General features: G+C 44.5%; 1 long non-coding RNA gene across 1 annotated transcript in view; it reads right to left on the reverse strand.

Annotated features, from left to right (window-relative positions):
* LOC115097558 overlaps positions 1-24,010 on the reverse strand; it is a 40,878-nt gene that overhangs the window by 10,166 nt on the left and 6,702 nt on the right. The window lies entirely within an intron of this gene.

The raw sequence follows: 24,010 nt of genomic DNA on the forward strand, positions 1-24,010 counted from the left end.
GGGTCTTTGAGACACTTGGGGGAGGGGGTTAATCCAGGCCGGTCAGCCTCTTTAATTCCTGGTAGCCCCCACAACCCAGGGCCACCATCACGCTGTTTTGAAGGGGCAGCTAAGCCACACTAATTTTCCCCATGGTATTTTACAACTACAAAAAAATACTGTGGAGTTTCCTAAGCTATGGTACTGAGTACTGCGGCTTAGGAACGGCTGGGGTATTTTTCTCTTCTGGGGAAAATACTGTGGCTTAGTGAATAGACCCCGAAGTTTGCCCCTGAAGCAATGGAGGGCACAATAAGGGAAGCCAGGATTTAAACCCTGGCTTCCCTGGTTCTCAGCCTGCTGCAAGAACCATTAGGACAGTCTTCCATGCCAAAACACTAATTCAATACTCAAATAAAAACAATATTTTTTAAGCCAGTTACGATTCTTAAGATTTCTATAGTGCTAGATGTATGCAGCACTGTGACTTCTATCCTCTTAAAAGTAAAACAAAAGGATAAAAAAAAGCTATATTCGTGTCTAGTGAACTCTTGTATGGTTTGGCATCCATATCCTATTTTGTTATACTACAGTCGTAAATTGTTTATTTTCTGTTTCATTGCGCGCACACACACACACATACACACACGCAAAATGAATGTCTTCACATGGTCTTTCAACTGTCATCAATTTCCTCCTGTAATCACAAGCACCAATGATCCTAACACATGGTCCATTCCAATAAGCTTCATCATGAGTTGAGGACGGTACCCCACAGACAGACAGACATAAAAAAAAAAAAAAAGTATTACTATAAGCAGCATCACAGGCTTTCATTGTAATCAAAAGAATAGTGTTACTGACTGGGGTATGTCGACATGTGACTGAAAGTTCTCCACCATCTGTAAATGGAAGCTTCTTTTCCCCCTGTTGGTGATTATGGCTGGGGTGTGAAAGACTGACAGGGACACAAGCAGAGCCCTGTACCTCAACAGTGTCCAGAAAAGCCAAGCGGCCTGCAAGGCTGAAACAGTTAAGTTAGTAGGTTAAACATAGATAAGTCAGAGTTCAGGATCAAGCCGGGATGAGACAGGCAGGAGCAAGATACATGCAGAACTGAAGCAGACTAGAAGAGACAATAGCAACCCTAGATTTGTCTAGCCAGCACTCAGTGTCCCTCCCCTAGGCCCCATTACATAAAGAAGTCCTTCAAACTCTGGTTGCTTGCAGCTCCCTTTCCCCCTCCCAGCATCCGATCCATGCAATAAAAACGTTCCCAGAGTTCCATCCCCCCTTCTATCCCTCCCAGAACTCCAGCCATACAACAAAAATGTCATCCAAGCCCCAATCCTCTTCTCTTTCTCTCTGGAAATGAAACATTGTTTGTTTGTTTTTTTCAAATAGGCCTTGAGCCTTATCCCTCCTCCCTCCCTGCCTAAACCCAATACAGAAATAAAAATGTCAATCCACCCTCCCTCTCAGCATTCCATGAAATTCTGAAGGCCCTCTCGAGCCCCTGGTATTCCCCCACCTGGTATTCCAGTGCCATCATCTCCCACTCACCAACTCTCTGAAATCAGCGCTTACAGTTCTGGAGGATCTCCTGTTCCCTGGCAGAAGAGACATGGTAGCCCTTTCGCCAGCACTGAGGCTTTCAGCAGACAGGCACCTCCATCCAGCACCTTTCCACTGACGCGGTGGTGGTAGGAGGTGCCCTTCAGCCGTGAGGCACGGTGATGGTAGGCGGGCTGGTACATTCCTCCTGCCGGTGAAGAGTGGACCCCTCTGGAGTTGTAAATGCTGATTCCAGAGGGGGGATGGTGGGTGAAGAAGAGTCAGAGGGGGAGGGGCAGATTAAGGCATTGTGATACTGGAAGAGGGGATCCAGGGACTCGAGAAGGGGCCTTCAGGTTTTCATGGGGTTGCTGGGAGGAAAAGTGGGGAAATTGAGGATCTATGCATGGGGGCGCCAGGAGGAAAGGAGGGGAAATTGAGGATCGTTTTCAGCCCTCAACAGGTAATTTGGGCAAGCAAGTCCACCAATTGAAGAGCTATCCTAAATCTCGCTGGTTTAACTGGTGAGATTTAGGAGAGTTTTCAGCTCAAAGGTCTAGCCATCTAGGTCCAGCCGGACATTTTGCTGAAGATAACCAGCTCAGAATGACTCCATTATCTTACATGCTCAGTGGCTTTTTGAAAATTAACCTGTTAGCCTCTTGTTCTGCCCCCAACCCCAACCCACACTGGGAGTAGGCGTTACCTTTCAAGCTTTTTCATCTGGGTATGGTCCATTTGGGCTCGTAGTTTGATGACTCTTGGCCATCCCAGTGCTCAGTGTTTGTTTTTCTTAAAATGACCTTTCCTTTCTCAGCTCTTTCTGCTTTCTTCCCTGTGAATTCTCCCGGAATGCCCCCTAGGTCCCTGACCGTTCACCGTCCCTTACCTCTCTAGCTGCACAGGGGTCTAGAATCCATCACAAAGAGGCAATGGTGCTGCTGCCACTCTGGCAAAAGACATTGGGTTGCCCTGGTAACCTGCTGCATCACCTCGAAAATGCGTTGCTTTGAAGCAAGTCTCGCAGACTAAAGGCTTTGAAAGGAACAGTGGCTCTTTCACGCTGAGCTGAAGAGGGGCTTTTTTTTTTTTTTTTTTTTTTGAAAGCTTCTTTCACAGTAGCTGTTGCTCTGACTTACCCTTTTTTATCTTTGTTTCTTGCTGTCATCCATCTGCAACAAAGGCAGGCAGTGTTTCTGGCCTTGTCTGTTTGCTGGACGCAAACGCTTTTATCTTCATGTCCAATGTTGCCATGTTTGAATTCCATTGTAAGATTCTCTCCCCCGATCCCCCCGTTTACCAAACTCGGTATGTCCTTCTGTTGTTACTAGTGGTGAGTCTCTCTCTTTGTAGGTCTACAGATGGAAATTCTCAAACCCGTAAAACCTTCACCATAGTTCTGATCATTCCTCTCCCAATAGTCCTTGGGAACAGCAATTTTCCAGCAGTCGTTTTTCCTGGGTAAATTTTGAGTCACCTGGGTTAAAGTGTCTTTTTTGAAAATTGCCTCCCTTCGTACAGTCAGAAGCACATGCATTGTGGGGACAACACGCATACATTTAGGCGTTGCTGGGGGTGGGGATAGGGTCGGAGAGTGCAAGCAACATGCGTGGTTTGCAGTTTCAAAACAGAGCGCATACTTTTGCCCAGGAAGACGACCTACAGAATAGCAGGTGCAAATCTGCTTCCTCACAGCAGTTTTTTTTTTAAAGGGAAAGGATGCTCATATTTTCCCCTTTGAGGACTGTCACCCAGTCCTCAAACTTTGCCCCAGTGCACGTAGTTTTGAAATTTCTCCTCTAAAGGCCTTGCTTTTCAAGTTCGCGTTGAAAAGCAACGTTGGTGGGGTAAATAGGCTGCTAAACGTCACAGCGCCCTTTGAAGCTTTCTGATAAAATATCTCAGGAGTGCAGAATGATCAAGTTCATTTTACCGCTGACAAATATTGTATCTCACTGTGGATCAATAACCTAATGGCAGATTTCCAAGGAGTATAAAAGATGCGTAAACCTTTGGATCTCTGTCTTAGTAATGGGGGCCTGTGATGGCGAGCAGCAGTATTACTCTTGTCATAAAATTTCAATGACATTTTACAATAAAGCTAATGCTTAATAAAAAAAAAAAATCTAACTTGACCTAGGAGCAAACTAGGCAATGCAATGCAATAACCAGCTTTGCTATGTTAGAGTTGTCAGTGAAACATGAGATTCCCGCTACAGCAATTTCACAGCTCCCACATTTGAAGGCTTATGAAAAGAGCACATGCATGCATTGGTATTATTTGCTAAATATATTTCTATTTATTTTCATTCAGTTTAGAGGGCAGTAATACTGAAATACTGCTGCAGTATTACAAACTGTTTGCAGTAGGACAAAGTCTGTAAATACTTTTATCTCTCAAGCATTGCACCAATTTTGAAAAAGAAAGTGCACCCATATTTTCATTTTGAAACTTGCTATGGGTAGACATTTGTACCTGCGGGTAGATTTTCTATGGAAAATATCAATTTATGTGCAGGCCTGGATTTGTCAATAGGCACACTAGAGATCCTGTTTCGTACATGGGACTGCCCAAGACTGTTCTCAAACTTCAATTATATCCTCAAACAAAATATGGAACAGTCACATATCAAATAATTTTTAACTTTTTAATTTCACTTATTTAAAGCTGACAGCTGGAACACAATAAGTTTGACATTAATTTATTTAATTTTTCAAATCTTTCCCTAATCTTGTTCATAAACATTGTGATAATTTGATGAGATCTGAAGGCGTTGCCTTGAAACAACTTGAAACTGTTAATAATATGGCTTTAAAACCTGCTGATAAAGGGGGAGCTGTGGTGGTTGTTTTGGATCTCAAAGAGTATATTGAAGAAGTAGAATCACAACGTATGTATAGGGAATTTTATAAGGTTCTATCGGATGATCCAACTGTTGACATTAAGAATGACAATCAGTTGATAGATAGAGCAGCACGCCAATAATAGATTACAGATTAAAGGTGGCTTTTGCTATCTGCCCTGCGTTCTATATTCTGCCAAAAATTAATAAAAGATTGACTAAGCCTCGAGGTAGCCCTATAGTCTCTTCTAGATCTGCATTGTTAGAACCTTTATCAATTTTTGCAGATAAAATTTTACGTCAGTTTGTTATGTAATTGCCCTCTTACATTAGAGATTCTGGACACTATTTCTATTCTAGAGGACCTTCCAGTACCAATTCCTGATTTGTTAATGGTCATGATTGATGCAGCTTCATTATAGACTAACATTCCTCAGGATAAAGCCATTGAGATTGCCCAGAGTGTTTTGGAAAAAAGAACTGAACCTGTCCATGTTCCTGTTTTCTTGTTGAGTTAATTTTGATTGCTATGAAGAAAAATGTCTTTTGTTTTCAAGAGAGATTTTTTCAACAGATCAAGGGGGTTGCAATGGGAGCCTCCATAGCCCCTGACATTGCAAATTTCTATGTAGGGTGGTTTGAAGAATATTTTTTTATCTAATTGTCCCTTTATTCGTAATATTAGACTATGAAAACACTACATTGATGATTTCATTTTGAAATGGTCAGGCACTCGGGATGGGGGGTGGATCTGGCAACTTTCTTGGAATACTTAATAATCAGGACATTAATCTACAATTTATTTCCACTATTAGTCCTTCACAAATTCATTTTTTAGATATTTCAATTCAGTATGATTTAGAGGGTTTTCAATTTTCCATTTTTAGAAAGGAGACTGACTGTAACACTATGCTCCACTATGTTCTGATACCCAAGAATTTCATAATCAAGCAGCCAAATTAGGTCACAGATTTCGAGAACGAGGTTATCCAGACCGAGTTATTAGAAGAGCATACAAAAGAGCGACCTTTTCAGACAGAGATCATTTACTCCAATATAGACAAAGAAATGAAGCCACCAACCTTATCTGTGTCCTACCATACACCAACCTCACATCCCATGTTAAAACAGCCATTTTGAACAATTGGCACGTACTCAGTCCCCATGCCATTTTCCGAGACCCTCCTATGTTTGCATATTCCCGAGGTACCAACATCAAACAAAGGATAGTTCGGGCAGTCGATAGGGTCCTCCCTTTTTACCCACAGGGGGCTGGGCAAACAGCATGTGACAATTGTTCAGTCTGCTCTCAGGCATACATTGGCACACAGTGGCAAGACCCCCAAACTGGTCTTAAGATTCCCATCAAATATCAAGTGAATTGCAACACTGAGTTTGTCATCTATGCTCTCCAATGTCCCTGCAACAGAGTCTACGTGGGACGCACCAGACGCAAGATCCGCACCCGTTTGACAGAACATCGCAGCAGGATCAATACTAAAGATTTAAAAGCACCTTTAGTTCAACACTGCATCACATGTCCACATACATTTGCGGATTTTAAGTGGGTCATTTTGGAACACATCCCCCCGAATTGGAGAGGGGGAGATCGTTCGACTCTACTTAATTTTAAAGAGAATCGATGGATTTTTCGTTTGCGATCTGTTGAACCTCAAGGACTCAATGAGAAGGTTGAGTGGTTTTCCCTGATCTGAACAAAAACATTCCCTAAGGCAGTTCGCTCTACTCCCCGGATGAGTTCCTCTCTCACTTCTTTCAAAATGGCTGCCTCAGCCACGTCATTGACCATATTTGGTATTAACAAACAGGCATTCCCCCAGCCAATATGGCCGCCATATCGCGTCATCAACCATATTTGGTATCAACAATTAAGGATATCCCCACCTGACGTCGATCACCTTTTAAGGATCACACTACGATGCTATACTTACGTCACTTCCTCCGACCGTTTTGGTCGATGGAATTTCTTTAAATTCGGCGTCTTTTCGACGCCCGAGCTGTCAGTAATTGAGACGGCACGCTGGCAGGTCACTTCATTCTAGTGCACGTAAGTACAACTGCACAACCACCCATATCGATCCTAATATACTGAAGTTGTTTCCTCACATTCAATGAATGTTTCTCTTATTTCCATCATTTTTTATTTTTTATTTTTTAATCATTACAGCGCATAAGCATTCGCCGCTCTAAAGCTAAGTACTGACCAGGCATCATGGAGTAAGTTCTTTTTCCATCTCTGACCGCCATTATACACATTGCTTTAGTCGTTTGACATACAAAGAACTCTCATGCTGTATTATCTTCCACGCAGATCCATGTAGATGGCTCGTTCTTACCTGGAGATCCCTGAGGAAGGAGTACAACACTCCGAAACACTTTAGTGTCGGAGGCACCTTCAGGACCGTGCAAGCCAACTCTCTCTACGTGGCATTTTTAAGATAAGTGCACTCACTAGTGACTTTAAGCATACAGTGATTGTGCCCCAGCCTTATCGCACCGGCAGGTGCATAAACAAATCTATCTGCAACCTATGATTATACCAAGCCTTAAGTATTACAGGCTTTACTCATAAGCCACACATTCTTTGAGGCTATTTATGACGGTTGCTAGATAGATCTATTTAGGAGCTCTTTTCTAGCTGAATATTGAAAATTTGAAGTATTCTGTTTTTCAGCTGTACCTTTGGGTTACATTGATTTTCCACTTTAACAGTTGCCATCCCAAACCTTTTATACAAAATCTTCCAGTGGGACAATTTTTGAGACTCAGGAAGTTATGTTCCTCAGCTGATGAATTTAATGCAAGATCGGTAGAAATGCATAAGAGGTTTATTCATAGGGGCTATCCGACCCAAGTTTTAAAGAAATCATATAAGAGGAGGTGGTGAGCTAATAGGGAGTTACTGTTACAATTCCATCCCCCTCGGGAGGGAGTCAAATTGGTCTGTGTCCTCGCTATATTCCAGATAGTTGGCGGGTACAGAAGAGTATAAGAACCCATTGGAATGTCTTACAACTACAGGAAGTGTTTCAAGAGGGTCCCACTTTTGCTCTCACCCGAGCATGTAATTTGAGGGACCACCCTCAAACCCTTTAACACAGGGGTATGTTAGAACACAACACTGTGGTCACTTTTCTTGTGGCGAGTGTAAGAGTTGTCCATTTTCTTTCAGTGGTGAGACACTGGTTTTACCTGGACGCGGTCCTTTTAGATTGACTTCCCTTACTTCATGCAAATCCACAGGAGTCATTTATTTGATTTGGTGTCCTTGGAACCTTTGCTATATAGGCAAAACAGTCCATAAAATTAAGACAAGAATACAAGAACATGCCCGCTGCATAAGATGTGGGAGAGATGAGGCCCCTCTAGTTGTTCATTGGAAAGAACAACAACACAGGGTGGAAGAGCTTAGATTTTCAGTGTTAGAGAAATTGACACCCCCCCCCCCCCCCCACCCTCTTGTAAGGGTGCAATTTTAACAAATTCTTACTGCAGAAAGAGCAGAGAGATATTTTTCAGTGGAATACCACAATTACCAATGGCTTAAATAAAGAAGTAGAATGGGGGGGGGGGGGGGTTTAATGTGCTTTATATTGCTGTGATAGGACAATTAATACAATTATTATCCCGTCAAAGGGATTTCTAAAGGCTTGTGATTTGTTGGTTACTGACAAGAGGGTGTTGCGTCTGTATTCCAGTCCTGATTGGCTCAGGGTGATTTAAAAGGACAGGTAATGCATAGCTAATCCGTGCTGACATCATCAAGCTGGATATCGATAACGCTTTGCATGAGTAACGTGTGGCATAGACACTTTATTAGGAAATGTTTATTAATATTTTGGCTCGTAAAGGGTTATGTTTTAACTTTTAGAATACTGAGATTACTCCCCTGATGCAGGCAGACATTCTGCCGAAACACTGCAGCATCCGGTTTAATCAAACGTTTCAGCGGGTCTAAGCAGAGGTTTCTCAGTGGGAACAAATAGATGCCACAACGCCAACTGGCTTACATTTCATTGGAATTGAGATTTGTTCAAATGCTACAGTGGGTTGAAGTAGAACTTGCTCAGCGGGAGCAAATGGATTTTACAACGTTGACTGCTTGATATCCTATCGGAATTGCAAAAGATTTGGATGGGCAGGCATGTCTTGTACCTGCTTGCCCATAGTAATAAGGTGCCAGGCTCACTTTGTGAGCAAGCTGGGGGGGGGGGGGGGAGAGTTGACTGGAATCTGCAGTCTGTAAGGTTAGGGACAGTTGTAGTTTGAATTCAAATCGCTCAGGGTTTGGGAGCCGATTGGTTCCTGGGCAAGGGGCTTGCAGGTAAGGGGAAAAGTTGGGGGATCTCGGGGTTAGACGCGGCATCATCTTTTCTTTTGGCTGAGTGTGGTGGTCAATCAGTTCTTCTTCTTTTGATTCATGACCCACCATGGAGTCTGAGGAGGTAGCGACTGCTGATGCGGAGGTCGGGGAGATGAGCGGTGCCTTGGGTCCAGTGGCAGCGACTGATGCTGGCAGGAGTGGCCTGTTGGAGCCTGTCACGGAGTGAGGGCTCCCTTTGGTGAGTGCGCCTGTTGGCAGGATGATTCCTGCTGCGAGCATTGAAGGAGTCGGTCCTGCCGGTGCGGCCGATTGGGGAGAGAGCAGGTTTTTGAGCATGTCAGGAGGTCGAGGTGTGCGTTCTCACACACATAGCCGAGATGCATTCACATCTTCCTCGGGGGGAGAAGGCTGCAGTTTTGAACAGGGCGTGATCTGTGACCAGGCCCGCTCTTTTTTCCTCCTTGGGTAAAAGGGGCTGCTGAGGCGGGGTTTAGCGGTGCTGCATTCGAGTCAAGGCGACCTGCGGCTGCCTCCTCCGCTGTGGGTCAGTCTAAGTTGTCTCCTGCTGTTGTGCTGGGTGTCTCTTTGCCTGCCTCTGCAGAGGGGCACTTTCCAGGTTTTTGTGTGGGTCGTGCTGCTGATGTGGGGCAAGCAGGGCCACGTAGTGTGCGGCCTAAGTGGGGGAGTTACAGTGCAGTGGCTGCTTCATCTCCTGGTGCTGAGGCCATGATGGGAGATGGTCGAGCTGTTTTTCCTGGGGCTGGGTTTTCTGCAAATTGAGGAATGGGGGCTGGTGGTCAGGCTGTGAATGTGACAATTTGGGCCAGTATTTTCCGGGGGAGGGTCCTGCAGTGCCTTGGTTGGGGTCGTGTTTCCAGGGGACATTGCCTTCTCTATCTCGGGGTAGCTGGGATAGCCCTTCTTGTTATTGGCCATTCAGTTTTGATGTTGGAGTTCCATTTGGCCCCCTGGGTCAGGGAGCGTGGCGGTCCTCCCCCGGCTATTCTTTGGGCTGGGATTCTTTTTCCTGATGCTTTGAGGGCGGCTAGTGGGGGTTTGAGGTCGGCAGGGCTGTTTGGTCTTGCTGCTTTGGTTTCTTCACAGGCTCATGCTTTGCGTGAATCTGTGGATGGTCCAGGTCCTTCACGTGAGGAAGGATGGCAAAATGCTCCAGTGTCTGTGGCAGCCAATGTCACTTGTCCTTTGATCCACACTACGAGGGAGGCAGAACTGAGCACTGCGCACAGGTAGAGGTGATGATTGGTATTTCAACTGGGACGGGTGTGGGTTTGACTCAGCCTGTCTCTGTGCCTATTGCTGTGAGTTCGTCAGAGGTTGGGGCATGTCTCCTGCCACTATAGATAAGTCAGGCGATTCTTTGAGGGTTAACATGCGTGATAAGCCTAAGCATAGGAAGAAGTGTGATAGGTTGAGTTCTTCTGACTGCTTGTCATCTTCCACTTCCTTTTTCTCATTGAGCTCCTCTCATTCTTCGTCGGCTGCTGGTGTAGGGTCAGGAGAAAAAGGGGCTGATAAGGGGCACCGGCGCTGGTAACTTTCTCGGAATTGAGGGAAGATGTACCTAGGTCCCTTAGGAAGAAAATTCGGCCACGGAAGTTAAGTGATATCTTTCAATTGTTGGAAGGTCATAGAGGGAGGAGAAAAGAAAAGAAGAAGAAAGTGGGTGTGGAGCATTTTTCTGGGACTCAGAAAAAGGTGATGCGTAACATTCTTAATTGGATTCAGTCCTTTTTGCGTTTGGCTAGTGTTGTCAGACATCACAATAATTTGCAGTATGGGCCTTTGTTGGATTATGCTGACACGATTTTGGCTGCTAGCAAGGAGTATGAGATGTGGTCTTGGCTCAATTATGGCAAGCGTTTTCATGACCGTATGGAATAAAATAAGTTTATGTCTTGGGGTACGCAGGATGTCAGTTTGCAGTTAACACAGATGAATAGCAAGGTCCCTTCCTCTTTGGTGGGTAATGTGGGTGGGGCAGCTAGTGGGTTTGGTGGGCACCCCTTTTGAGTTGGTCCCGTGCCAGTTGGCATGGGTCAAACCGGGACCAGTCCCCTTGATGTTTGCTGGTGCTTCAATTGCTCCACTTGTAATTTCCCGGATTGCAAATTCTGGCATGTGTGCTCTGGTTGTGGAGCTGGTCACCCAGTTTCCAAGTGCCTCAAGTGGTCGGGTGATAGAGCCGCCAGGGGAGCCACAGCAAAGGTTGCTTCAAAGTGAATCCTTCGAGCAGGCTTCTACTCCGTTGTAGGTGGCTGCATTGTTGACTTGATTGGAGGTTTACCTGAAGGTAGAGGTTGCATTTCTTTTGCTTCGCGGATTTGAGTATGGTTTCCGGATCCCTTTTGCAGTGCCGGTCAGTGTGGCGGGGGAGAGAAAATTGTCCTTCAGTATGGAAAATGACGAACGTGGTTCTGGACAAGTTGCAGGATGAAATTGGGTTGGGAAGAATTGTGGGTCCTTTTGTGGAATTGCTGTTTCAAGGGATGGTTTTGTCACCTTTGACGGTGGTCCCTAAAAAGGAGCCTGGGAAATTTTAGTTGATACATAATTTGTCATTCCCTAAGGGTAGTTCCGTGAATGATTTTATCCCGCGAGAGCTTTGTGTTGTGCGATATGCTTCTTTTGATTTGGCAGTTCAGATGGTTCAGCATAGTGGTCGGGGCACCTTGAAGGCTAAGGTGGATATTGAGTCTGCTTTTCGGCTTTTACCGGTGCATCCGGAGAGTTTTCCGCTGTTGGATTTTTGCTTCAATGACTCTTTTTATTTTGACAAATGTATGCCTACAGGGTGTTCTATTGCATGTGCATACTTTGAGGCATTTGTTACCTTTGTTCACTGGGTACCTGAACAGCAGTCTGGGTCTTCAAATATTGTTCATTATTTGGATGATTTTTTTTATTTGTGGGCCGGGCAGGGTCGAGTGCTTGTGCTGATGTGCTGCAATGCTTTCAGATTTCTGCCAATTTTGGTATTCCTATCGCAGAGGGGGAAATGGAGGAGCCTTGCCCTTGTTTAGTATTTCTGGGGATTGAGTTGGATTCGATGGATATGATGTCACGGCTACCCTCCAAGAAGGTAGAAGGTTTGAAGGGGTTGGTTGGGAGGACCCTACTTTGTAAAAAAAAAAACTGACCTTGCAACAGGTACAATCCTTGATGAGTAGTTTGAATATTGCCTGTCGGGTTATTCCCATGGGGAGGGTATTTCTGTGCAGATTGTCATTCGCGATGTCTGGTGTTAGGAAGAGCCATCATTGTATTTGGATTACACGTGGGATTCATGATGATTTACATGTTTGGGATCAGTTCTTGTCGGACGTTAATGGTTCTTCGCTCTGGCAATCTAGCTCTGTATCGAACCATGACTTGGAGCTATATATGGATGCTGCAGGTTCTCTTGGCTTTGATGCTTATTGTCAGGGCTCCTGGTGCATGCATGGCCTCATGGCCAGAAGAGTAGAAGTTAGCTGGTACAACTAAAACCGTCCCTGCTGCACATCCCTAATATTTGTAAAAGAGAAGACGCTGGGAGACGTGTAGGTGCTGGCTGCCCATATTGAGAGTACTACAGCAATTCAACTTGTTAATTTGTATCCAAACAATAATAGTGAACTTGAGCACAAGTTTAAATAAACAATTGCCATTGTTCCGACCTGAGCTGATTTTGAAGAACACCATTGTTTTCACATATTGACAGCAATTTCACGCTGCTGCATCTATTTGTATCAAAATTTTGATTTAGAAGCTTGACACAAGTGAGTTACTATACGAATGGAACTTTTGGAGGACAATTCTTATTAAGGACAATAATTTACGAGGATGGGATTGTCTTGACTCTTTTTTGCCATTAAAAAATTTTTTTGAGATCATATTTTCTAGAATTTTTCAATAATGGAACATTATTATTATTAAAATAAATTGATGTTTGTTATAATTGTTTGTAATAAACAGATATTGTGTCTTTTACAATTTTAACATTTTTTTTTCTTTCTTTTGTGCTTTTTTCTGTTTTCTTTTTCTGTTAAGTTCCTTTGAGATTTTATCGTTTAGGGTAGGGTAAGATTAGATTAGGGAAAAATTTGAATAATTAAATAAATTAATGTCAAAGTTACAGTGTTCCAGCTGTCAGCTTTAAATAAGTGAAATAAAAAATAGTTAACATTTATTTGATATTTGACTGTTCCATATTTTGTTTGAAGACATAATAGACACATTAGGTCTGTGACGTTCAGGGAGCAGCAGGCTGGCTGTGCTGAATCTCACTCAGCAGAGAACAGCCCTCTGTTTCCTGACCCAGCCTCTCCCCTCCAGGCAGCCTGCAGGGAACAGGAGAGCAGGCAGCAGACAGAGCAAAGGGGAATCATTTTGGGGAGATTAGCAGGGCTGAATAGAGATCATTGGAGGATGGAGGCTGGGGAATGAGAGGGGGATTGGCTGGGGGCCGCATGTCTGTGTATGAGAGATAGGGGAACAAGGGTAGGGGGCAGTGCTCACGTGTGTGTGAGAGAAGGGATTGGTGCCAAGTGTATGTGTATGTCATATTGGGTGGGATGCAAGGAGGAGCAGGACCGGAGCATGGTAAAGACAGCTCCCTCCTCTCATCCCCCACCCACTGCAATTCAAATCCTCCCTCCCTTGACCTTGGATTCTATCCCCAGATCCTGTAACCAACCATCCTTTCTTTCTTCCTTCCTTCCTACCTCTCCCTTCTCCCCAGATCCTGGAACTCACTCCCTAACCCTTCCTATTCCCCCCTCCCCTTCCTCAATCCAAGAACGTCCCTCTCCTTCCCTTTCCCCATGCCAGATTCCTCATCTCTCATCCTCCCTATCCCTATCTCTTTCCTTCTCACACCTGTCCCTCTTTCTCTTCACGCCATTCCTGAGCCTCCTCTCTTCCTTGCCCCATCTCTCTCTCCTTCTTGTACGAATATTTGAGATCACTTGTCTTCACTCAATAAAAATAAAATAATAATAATTATAGTGTAAAGCTAGTTTATTTTTATAATGTAATATAAAAGATGGAAATGTTTGCCAGTTTTCTTCAGAATTTTTTAATTTTTGCAAAAGGATTCACCCCTGAGTTACCATAGGAATCTAGGATACTGTGCCTTAGACTTTCTGCTGCCTGTTGTCCAACTTTTGGGGGCGGGGGAGCAGGGAAGAGGGGGTGACAGGGCCAGCAGTGCCTAGTGGTGCCAAAATCCTAAATCTGGCACTGTCTATGTGTGTTATTTGCCGATCCCGCCCAAAACACCCCTCCCCCAGGGATGGTTCCCCTATAGGGGGCTATTAGTACATGTCAAATCCTGAGCTCCCCCCCTCCCCCCCCAATAATTCAAAGTCCCAACCCCATAGAAACAACTCTGGGGCTACCCATTTCCCACACTCCAACTGCCCCCCCTGCAAAAATATAATGGCCCCTTCTGGGGCTACCTAAGACCCCTCAACCTTCACTTACCTCTCCAGAATGGGCAACTACCATTGTGGAGGTGTCCACCAGTAGGAGATACTGCAGAAGCCCACCTGTCAGCATGACCACACAACTCAAAATGGTGCTTCACTACATATCAAGCATAGTGAAGAGTTGCTAGGTGGCATCAATCTTAGGCCTAGATTTATCTTTTTGAAAAAAATACCAACTCCACAATGAGAAGTGTCCAGATAGGCTTTTATTGCATTTTGGGAGAGAGGAAGAGGGAGAGAAAGAAAGAGAAAAAAAGAGAGAGAGACTCTTTATAAGGCTCTCATATAAGTAAACTATTTATACCACTATAAGAGGGGCCATTCTGAACTCTGGGTAAGGTTTTGGTGGTGGGCTAGGTTTTGAGAGGCAGTTTTACAAGCACAGTCAGAAGTACGAACAGCACAGTAGAGATCAGTGAAGATTTTATGTGATTTGGAGCGATGAAAGTTACTCAGGGATGAGATTTGTACATTGTACTCTCGACCTAGCTTGATAGCAGCTAGGTAGAGTGTGCATCAACCTAGGTCGAGAGTACATTGTACAAATCTCATCTTTTTGTAACTTTCATCGCTCCAAATCACATAACAGTGCTATTCGTACCTCTGACTGTGCTTGTAAAACTGCCTCTCAAAACCTAGCCCACCACCAAAAGCTCATCCCGAATTCAGAATGGCCCCTCTTTCAGTGGTATAAAAAGTTGACTAATATGTGTGCTTCCCCAAATAGGATTTGCGATATTTATTGCAAATCCCGGTTCGGCCTTAACACACAGCTATCACAGGTATAACGCCAAAAGGTGTAGTTATTTCTGGCATTAAATCCCGCGATAGCATGCATTATGTTATCACACGCAATGTTAAGCACCTCTCATTTTCATTTACTGCTCCCAAACCCCTCCCACTTGACTACATTTAAAAAATTTGCATACGCATCTCGTGATGCGTTATTTATCGCGTGTGCTATGGCGCTATCGCGGGCGGTAGGGCCCTAACACCCATGATAAGAGAAATAAAGGAGACACCTCCAGAATGGTAGGTGCCCATTCCAGAGGGGTGGGTGGGGGCTGGGGATATGAAATAGCTTCTGGATGGAGATTCTACAATCATGTGGGTGTTGGGGGATAAGTGAATCTGCATATCATGGAAGGTTTCCCACAACCAGCTAAGCTGGCCCAGATGTCATCAACCATCTAGCAAACCTCAACATACAATTTTAATTAATCTGTATCTTTTCTGCCGTTGCTTGCCCTGACCATACGAAAGAAAAAGAGGTGTGAGCTCTTGACAAGGCCAGGGTGCAGGCAGCTCAGGTCCTGCAGAATAGCAAAGTGGTCTGTTTTTCAGGAGATCCATAATGACTAGGGATGAGGTATTATATGCAAGGCTTCCATTTTATGCATCTCATGCATAAGCAGGTCTGAAAAATAGACCTGTTTGAGGCATTCCAGGACCAGAGTTGCCTTCTCCGGTTTTAAGATATAAAACTGTCTTTGAAATTAAACATTTGAAAATTATTTTAATTCCTGGATTTAATGGAACCCTGGAGTCGAGCAGTTCTGGAAGAGAAATATTATTGTTCATAATGGATCATGAACATTCTCTAGATTCTAGCTATTGTTAATGCTGATTGATCATCAGTTATGCAAAATGAAGTCGAGAAAGTGATCTTACTTAAATAAACTTGTGAAATACCCAAAAGACAAACCTCTGAAACCCCAATAATACATGCAATACTATGAGAAGTCAGAAACGATATTCTCAGTAGCAGGCAAAAGATCTGAAAAATTACATTACTTGGACAAAACTATTGCTCATTCCCTTTATGGCCTCCTGACGCCACCCCTATGACACTGTGCCTATAATAACACAGACTTTAGTGCTATGTGGTTGAATGTTGCTTTAAGGTTTTTAGAAAGTTAATGTGCACAGCATGGCATCAATCATTCCTCCAAATAATGCTGCCTCCATTTAGTGCCCCTGAAGAGTTACATTTATTTCACGCCAGTTCAATCTGTTTGAAAATTGGAATTGCAGAATCTTGACAAGCACTGTCACTTTCTATTTCACCAGTTCTGTCCCATCGTCTAGACACATGGACAAATGCAAAATAAAATGTAAGACCAACCCTACCGAATGCACAGCAAAACTGACAATATATAGTCTTGTGAAAAATATTAGGGATGTGGTTTTTTTTTTTTGTTACTTCATGTATGTATATTTTTAAGCATGTTAAATCATATTTATGCACATAAAATTGATTTTATACATATATGCAAATTTAAGTAAGGAAATGAAACAAAATAAAAAATGTAAAACTGCAACAAAAAATTATTGAAGGCCCTTTAACTGGGGTGGAGTTGGCATAGCTTGCAGGAAGAAGCCCTGCAGGCCCCCACCATTGGGTGGCAGAGTCGGATGAGGCAGAGGCCCCAGCTATAGCTTCGCCTATACCAGCCCACATTCCCCTTAGGTTCAGCCCTTGGGTGCTAAGGCCGGCAGGTCTTAGGTGGAGGCCTCTGCTGAAGAAAGATCTGAAGAGCCCGAGAAGAGCAGGCTTGGGTCAAGGTAGGCAGCGTTCAAAGATGATCAGAAGGCAGTCCGAAGTGAGTAGCAGGCAAAATAAGAGAATAATCAGTAGTAAGGCGGTAGGTCAATGGGAGCAGAGTTCAAGAGGAGTCCAAGAAGCAGGCAAAGGTCAATACCAGGAAAGCCATCCAAAGGAAGGCAGAACAGATAGATAGGGCAAGAGGGCATGGAGCAAATGGGTGGAGAGGCAGGGAGATGTGGAACGCTAAAGGGCTGACCACAAGAACTGAAGGGGTCTTGATGAAGACTACTGGGACCGAGGACAAGATAAAGGCCAGGAACTGAAGGCAATGAAGACCAGGCACTGGGAACACAGGAGGAACACTGAGGCAACTCAAACTACAAGCTGTAGAAGACCTGTTGCCGAGACAAGGATTGAAGGAACACAGAGTCCTTTTATAGGCTGGGGCCTGTGCGTTCATCTGTGGGTGCCATGGGGGATTTCCCGCCACGGGCCCTTTAAATTTGTAGCCATCGGTCTCACATGTGCACCTAGAGGAGGCCGAAGGAGTTGCTGGTAGTGTCCCTTCCACATTTCACATCAGGAGCAGAGAAACATGGCAGCCTACCATGCGGACACACTGAAGACTTTTGGCAGCATCGGAGCTGAAGGCCGGTGGCCAAGGACTGGAGATAAGGACGACGGTTCACGGAGACCTGCAGACCCCTGAACACAACAAAAATAAGATAAAACAAATAAAATTTTTCCTATACACACCTTTAAAAAAATATACAAATAACAAGTTTGGTTATAGTCTCCCATCCATACCTCTGTCTTGCATCCAGATTAAATGCCTAGATAATACAGTCAAAGCTAGGGTTCATCTACAGTATGTTATTGGGATCTGTACTTGGAACGATGCTTTTTAATATATTTATAAATGATCTGGAAAGGAGTACGATGAGTGAGGTGATCAAATTTGTGGATGACACAAAATTATGCAGAGTAGTCAAATCTCAAGTGGATTGTGATGAATTGCAGGAGGACCTTGCGAAACTGGAAGATTGGGCTTTCAAATGGCAGATGAAATTTACGTGGACAAGTGCAAAGTGATATCAACAAACAAGATGGATGCCAAATGTCCTTTGTCAACATTTATTGAAGTGGAGACAAAAAAGTGCCCGACTCAGGCCGAGTGTCACCACTACCCAAGTGGCTGCCTCAGGGGCTGACTTGTTCAAGGATCTGAACCTACATATATCGTTCAGTTTGCAGTTTTGAACAGCATCAATCAAATCCTATCCATTCGATAATGCTCAGCAGTGTAGTCTCCACTCTTATCGTATATTTGGAGACTACACTGCTGACAAACTTGTATATTTTATGCATGGAAATGGGCTCCTTGAAAATCACGTACTTTCTCTGTGCTTAAAAATATACTCATAGTGCCAGTAAATGAGTACTTTTATGCACAGAGGAGGTGTACCTGAGCGGAAGCACAGTTTTCCCTTTGAAAATTGACATAAAGTCTTTGGGTAAAATGAACCCAAAGACTCTTACACTTCTACACAGTTTAAAAGTTTCTCTCTTAATTATCATGATATGTTATTCCCATAGGGTTCCATTTTCAAAATTAATATTCATACACTTAGGGGTAGATTTTCAAAGGGGTACGCGCGTACCCCCCGAAAACCTACCCCAAACCCCCCCTGCGCGCGCCGAACCTATTTTGCATAGGCTCGGTGGCACGCACAAGCCCCGGGACGTGCGTAAGTTCCGGGGCTTGCATGGAGGGGCGTGTCGGGGGGCGTGCCGCGAGTGACGGGGCGTTTCGGGAGCGTGCCGCGAGTAACGTGGCGTTTCGGGGGCGGGCCCGGGGGCGTGGCGCCGGCCCAGGGGTGTGGTCAAGGCCTCCGGACCAGCCCTCAGGTCGGGTGATGGCCCATCAGCAGCCCGCTGGCGCGCTCAGATTTACGCCTGCTTTCCGCAGGCGTAAATCTGCCAACAAAGGTAGGGGGGGTTTAGATAGGGCCGGGGGGGGGGGTGGAAAGAAAGTTCCCTCCGAGGCCTCTCCGATTTTGGAGCGGCCTTGGAGGGAACAGGCAGCGCGCGCTGACCCCGGATTTTATAAGATACGCGCGAATCTTATAAAATCCAGCGTACTTTTGTTCACGCGCGTGGAAATTTATAAAATCTACCCCTTAACGAGAGTAATTTTGAAATTGTACGGGTAGGTATAAAGTCTATATGCAGCTTTTATGGGGTGTGCCTTTGGATGATCCAACTGTCAAATATGATCTGAATGAGTTGACTTTTGGTTCAGTTTGGGTCATCCAAACCGAATAGATGCAGTCCCCACAGAAATCCAAATTCTTTATGAATCATTAAGTTTTAGGGATGTGAATCATTTTTTGGCGATTTAAAATATCGTCCGATATTTTTTAAATTGTCAAAAATCGTTAAAGAGTGCGATACAATAGAAATTCCCCCGATTTATCATGAAAATCGTTAATCGGGTTTGTGTCCACTAACGGGAGTTATTTTGGGGGGGGGGGCAGGAAAACCAGCACACCAAAACAACCCCTAAACCCACCCCGACCCTTTAAAACTAATCCCTTACCTTCCCCTACCCTCCCAAACCCCCCGCCCCCAAATGTTTTAAAAAAAATCACCTGGTGGTCCAGTGGAAGCCCAAGGACCGATCGCCCTGCCACTAATAAAAATAGCGCCGATGGCCCTATAAAAAAAAACAAACCCACCCCGACCCTTTAAAACTGACCCCTTAGCCTCCCCCACCCTCCTGACCCCCCCAAAAACGTTCTAAAATTACCTGGTGGTCCAGTGGGGGCGTGGGGAGCGATCTCCCGCTCTCGGGCCGTCGGCTGCCACTAATAAAAATGGCGCCGATGGCCCTTTGCCCTTACCATGTGACAGGGTATCTGTGCCATTGGCCGGCCCCTGTCACATGGTAGGAGCACTGGATGGCCCGCGCCATTTTTAAAGATGGCGCGGGCCATCCAGTGCTCCGTACGGCCATCCAGTGCCGTACGGCAAAATGGTGCCGGCCATACGGTGTATGGCCGGCGCCATTTTGTACAGCAAAACGATTCGAGTTTAGGAGGTCATTCCCGGACCCCCGCTGGACTTTTGGCAAGTCATGTGGGGGTCAGGAGGCCCCCCCCAAGCTGGCCAAAAGTCCCTGGGGGTCCAGCGGGGGTCCGGGAGCGATCTCCTATGCTCCTGACGTCGGGGGACAAAAAAACAAAATGGCGCCGGCGCTACCTTTGCCCTGCTGTCATATGACAGGGCAAAGGTAGCGCCGGCGCCATTTCTATAATGCACCGGAAGCCCGAGAGTAAAAGATCACACCGGGACCCTTCCTCTGGACCCCAGGTAATTTAAGGCATTTTTGGGGGGTTCGGGAGGGTGGGGGATTTATTTTAAAGGGTCGGGGTGGGTTTTAGGGATGTTTTAGTGTGCCGGTTTTCCCGCCCTCCCCCGATTTACGATTTACATGATATTTTAAAAAACAAAACCGCGACGATAAGATTCCCTCCCCCTCCCAGCCGAAATCGATCGTTAAGACGATCGATCACACGATTCACATCTCTACAAATTATGTTTAGCACTTTTTCAACCAAACTATCCCAACTAGCAGCTGCATGTATTGACATCATCATTTTTTTTAGGGGAAAGTAAAAATAAGAACACTGAGTTGAATTTTAAAAGCCCAGTGCTTTAATTAATTAGGGGGTGTGCGAATAAGTTAGGTTCGCGTGCGCCGAGCAGATTGTAAAAGCCACCCAATATGCACGTATCTCCTGCTGAATGCACATCTCCAAAGATTTTAAAAAGGGATGGGGCATGGATGTGGTCTGGGCAGGGCATGGGTGTTTTGGGGTTTGAACCAGAGATGTGCATGTAAATACTTACAAGCCCTGGCATGCGCAAAGGTCCTCCACCACATAACTTTACTTACGCTATGGATGATGTGTATGTTAAAAAAGAAAGAAAAGTAGCCAGATCTGCAAGGATTTAAGTGTTGGGGCTAACTGGGGGAGACTGAAGGCTTTTAAACTGGAGGGGTCTGAAGGACCTATCTCTTAACCGGGTGAACTGGGGACAAACTGGTAAAAGTGGGAATGGCATCAGCACATGCCTCTTTTTAAAACACTCAGTTTATAAGGTAGGAGTGGAATATGTGCACATATTTGTGTGCCCACTTAAAATTTGGCACACATATGTGCATGGCAAGACTATTTTATAACATACATGCATGCATGTTATAAAATGGCTGCATCCCTAGGCATGGGCTGACATATGCGCAAATGAGTGCCCACATGCCAGTTTGAAAGTTGCCTTCACTTTGAGCAGCCAGTGACCATTTTGTTCTCAGTCATTCCTCTGTTAGATCTCAGAGAGAGAAGGCAGAGATTTGAAACTCCTTGCTTCAAAGTTCCAGAACTGAAGAAAACATTAGGAAAAAGCTTTAGATTTAGAAGAGAAAACAGGGTACGCTCTTACAGTTATTGTCACCGTGCCTTAGCTATGCTGCAAGCAGCAGGAGAAACTAGTCTTTGTCAGAGGGTTATAATGAAGTTGTATATCAGAGGGTAAGACTGCACTTCTCTTCTACAATAAGTAGGCAGTATGTATCAGTGTCTTTAAGAAACCTACAGCAAGAGAATTGATTTTCTTTTACAGTGTGTGCAGATTGGCTACGGTAGTGACTATAAACATAATTGTAACACTATGAATAGTGAATTTTACACGTGAACAGTACCTCACTGGTACAATTGGTCATGACCTACCCTACTAAACAATTGATTGTCTTTAATGATATATTGTAACCGAAACTTTAGCGGCACCTATTAGAATGTACTATTGTACGCCCTCACCTACATTAATTTATGTGCCTACATGTAAACCGTTGCGATGGTATATGACTTAGCGACGGTATAGACAAGATTTTAAATAAATAAATAAAATAAGTGGTAGCTTACTTTCTTTGTGTAAAAGAGTCAATGACACTGAGACTGTACTTATTCTTCTATATGTGACTCTTGCACTAAGTTTGTAGTATACATAGTCAGCAAACATGCCTTAAGATGCTGATGCCACTGTGCTTGCTACCATAGCCCTCACTCTATGGCTTGGAGGTAGTTGTACATCTGTGCTTGCTGCCATACCTTGGAGTGTTCATGCCACTGTTGGTGCCCTTTGCCCCTCTTTTGGTGCATTGGGGTATTCATGCTACTGTTTCTGCCACTCTGCTCCTTTCACAATAGCGTAAGATGTTATGCCAATATTGGTGCCCATTGTATCTCTTTGTTGGTACCATGGCGTGTTCATGCCACTCTTAAAAATTAATTTTAAAAGCTGCCAAAATTGAAAGATGGGTGCGCGTAGCGCACATGCGCATGTCCACTCTGTTTTATAAGCCGCCTACATACGTGCACAAGTACCGATGAACGAATATCTCGCATAAGGAAAAAAGGGACGGAATGTGGGCGGGGAATGGGCATTCCAGGGCGGGGCCAAGAGAAATGTGTGCACATACCTATGCGCCTGGATGCATGTCCAGGTATATTGCAGTGCAAAGTCGCTTCTGCTATGGATGAGGTGCAAGTCTGAATAAAACTATTACCAACCATCTATTAAGTGCTTGAGGGGTCTGGGGTAACTGGGAGGAGGGCAGGCTAAAGGACCGGGGGGTCTAGAGGACTTAACTGTAGACTAGACAAACTGGTGAACTAGGAGCATACAAATCGCACCAGGTATGAGCATGCATGATATAAAATTGCAGCACATATGGCCGCCTGCCCATACACATGTGTATATGTGCGCCTGCATGCCTGTTTTAAAGTTACCATCTTAAAGGTGAATTTTAAATGCCTGGCACACGCCAGCATTGGGGAGATGTGCGCGCAGGTCAGACTTGGGCGTGCCCACCTAATTTTAAAAGTCACCCAGATGCATGCACTTCTCACTTGGATTCAAAAAGGGGCGGGGTCTAGAAGGGACGTCTGCATTTTGGAGGGTGACCAAGAGATGTGCGTGTAAATACTTATGCGTCTAGGCGCGCGCCCAGGTCCACTGCCACGTAACGTTACTTCTGCAATGGCCATTTCTGCCAGGTTTAAAGGGTCTTGGGTAACTGGGGAGAGTGCAGGCTATCAAATCAGGGGTTTTTGGAGGACCTAGCTGTCAACTGGGTGGACTGGTGGATGAACTGGTGAAACTGGCAATGCCGTGGACACGTGCCCGATTTAAAATTCCATGACTTACGTGGTAGAATCAGGATCTGGGTGCGTGCCGACGCACATGCGCCAAAATGCCGGTTTGAAAGTTACCATCTTAGGCCTAGATTCATCGTTCTGCTATATTTATAGCAGAATAGCATGTAGGGTTTGATTCTATCATATTTGGGAGTCATGTAACTGAAGAAATGTCAGAACATTTTTAGGTTTTGATAAGAGATGGCAGCAAAATCTATCTACTTGCCTGTCAGAGTTATTCTTTAGTGCAGGAAACCTTTCTAATAGCAGACTGGTAATATAACGAGAAGGCAATTTTTAAATAGCCTGCTTGGTTATAAAGTTCACAGGAGATTTCAGCAGATGCTTTATACTAATTTTCAAAGAGAAACTACCCGAGCAGATTCTCTGGGAAGGCTAGCTAGTGTCACGTATGCACGCACTTTGCATCTGCCGTTCGTACAGGCAGCTGAGCAGGGGTCATTGGAATCAGATGCAGGTGTTCCCCTTTTCCTATCCTGCCCTCTCTTTCCCCAGAAAAGTGCTCGTGCTATGGAGGAGGACGATTTTCAGCTGAGCCATTTTACCTGGGTAAATCGCAATTTATTAAAGCTGGGAAAGTGATCTATGAAAATTATGACATGCACAGTATATAAATAAATGGCTTTAAAATGTGTCTTTCCCATGAGCCATCAGAAAAAGACTATAGTGCCCACTTAAGGATTTGTGCCGTATTGTAGCACTGCAAGCTTATTTATTTATTTTATTTATTTGGATTTTTTTATATACCGAAGTATAGCGTTCTGCCTTCACTCCGGTTTACAAGATAACAACATAATACATACATATAACTTAGAACCTTATTTAACATTCCAAACGTAGAACCTTATTTAACATATTAATTGAAAATTTATATGACTAAGATATTCCTTAAAAGATCTAGTAAATCAATTCTTGAAATAGCATATAGACCAAAAATGACAACGTAAGTGTTAAACAGGAGAAATGATTTATCG

The sequence above is a fragment of the Rhinatrema bivittatum genome, chromosome 8 (assembly GCF_901001135.1).
Source record: "Rhinatrema bivittatum chromosome 8, aRhiBiv1.1, whole genome shotgun sequence".
Lineage (NCBI taxonomy): Eukaryota > Metazoa > Chordata > Amphibia > Gymnophiona > Rhinatrematidae > Rhinatrema > Rhinatrema bivittatum.